This window comes from Tupaia chinensis, unplaced genomic scaffold (assembly GCF_000334495.1).
Source record: "Tupaia chinensis unplaced genomic scaffold, TupChi_1.0 Scaffold146291_1, whole genome shotgun sequence".
NCBI classification, from domain to species: Eukaryota; Metazoa; Chordata; class Mammalia; order Scandentia; family Tupaiidae; genus Tupaia; species Tupaia belangeri.
The window spans coordinates 274-1,974 of NW_006206147.1; the positions used below are offsets into that span (position 1 = coordinate 274).

At 39.2% G+C, this 1,701-nt stretch overlaps 1 pseudogene; it reads right to left on the minus strand.

The window, feature by feature from the left end:
- Positions 1 to 1,267: 1,267 nt before the first annotated feature.
- Positions 1,268 to 1,701, minus strand: part of LOC102476900 (protein FAM149A-like) — a 1,245-nt pseudogene continuing 811 nt past the window's right edge.

A 1,701-nucleotide genomic window follows, 5' to 3' on the forward strand; every position in this document is an offset into this window, starting at 1 on the left:
TCATAGAACAAATAACTGAAGGGGAAAAGTACAAAGGATTGGATAGAAATTTTTCAGAAGAAAGTGTACAAATGGCCAATAGGTATACTTGACACTTGAATAAACACTTGACATCACTAATGATGAAGTCATATACAATAGATTTTAATCACATTTATATTTGGCTTAAAAAATCAATACATGTGAGATAGTTTTAAACAGGTTCCCTGAATATGAAAATTAAAACTAGTAGAGCAAAATTGGCTTGGTAGAAACAGCCACTGACATTTCTCAAAGAGGTTCATAACTAAAGCATTTTAAAATTAAAAACAAGGCATGAGGAAAGTCAGCATGCTGACTATGACAATCTGACTCTTACACTGAGAGAGTCTTAAATATGATCTTACTAATTTTTTGGAGAGCTTTTTGCTATAGGGTGCATGAGCTCTCCAAAAAGACAGAGACAAAGAGACAAAGGAGGAAGGGAGAAATCACCCCCCCTCCCAGGGGGGATGGACAAGTCACAATCCCTTCTCCTCCATTCTCCTCTCAGGATCTTGGGCATGCATGCACACACGCCCGGTGTGAATTTAAGCCACCAGGTTCAGGACTTGAACTGCGGTTGACAACATGGGAGTCCAGTCACATAGCCATTATGCCAAGTGCTGGTCCCCTCACCCAGCATCTTTTCAAGCTACCAGACAGGGATGTGAACCACAACTAGTTACTTTGGATATGGCTTCCTTAGCTAGTGAATGATGGGATCAGCAAGGAGGAAATAACATCAGTTAGTGACTTAAAATTTTGATGAATTATTAACAGAATGAGATTTTCAAAAAAGTCAAGGTACGAAGTTACAAAATGGTATATTTATAGATAATATATTCTTACATATTAACTTGTGTGTGAGTACACATACACAATAGTTACGTATTATGTGTGTAACTGATAGAATAATGTATTGCAAACACATATTAAGGTCTTCTGAGCAAAGTATAAAGAACTTCAGAAATGTTTCCAATAAAGAAAATTCAGGGAGTTTGACTTTGATTCGATTCTCCTTACACTGCAAAGTGTTCTAAGTTAAGTTGCTCATTTGTTTGCATTTTTCTCACGTAGTCTAATAGACTGTCAGATAAATGGTATAATACTTGTTCTTCCACTGTTCAAGTGATAAATGGTATTCTGAGACTTTGGGTACCCAAGAAGAGTCGCAGTTCTGGTGAAGTAATATCAAGATGCCACTTGGAATCTCTTTCTTGAAGTCAAAGTTGTCCTGTCAAAGTACTTTGACCTGTCCAGGTGTGAGCAGCAAATTCCATTGGTGTCAATGAAGCTTTCTGAGGTGTATCCGACCTGAATGTCTGTGTTGTACTGGGCCTTGAAAACTGTTCCAGGGTAATCTTTCTCAAAGAGGTGATCGCTCAATGCTATCAGGCATTGCACTTAACACGGTTTTGTGAATATCTTCCTCTGTAAGAAACAGCGCAGGATCTGGGAATTGTTGGGTGTTGCTCCCCGGTCTCTGAGCCTGTGGGAAAAAACCTGCTCCAAGTGGATTGAGCTACAGGGGAAGATGTGTGGTTGTGCCGGTTTGCAGTTTTGTTCTCCTAAGAACTTCATCACTATACACATTAGGGATTTTATTCTCTGTGTCTCTGAAGCAAGAGATGGCAAGTTCCTATGCACCGGTGTTTCTTTGCAGAAGTCTGTAATCCTCGA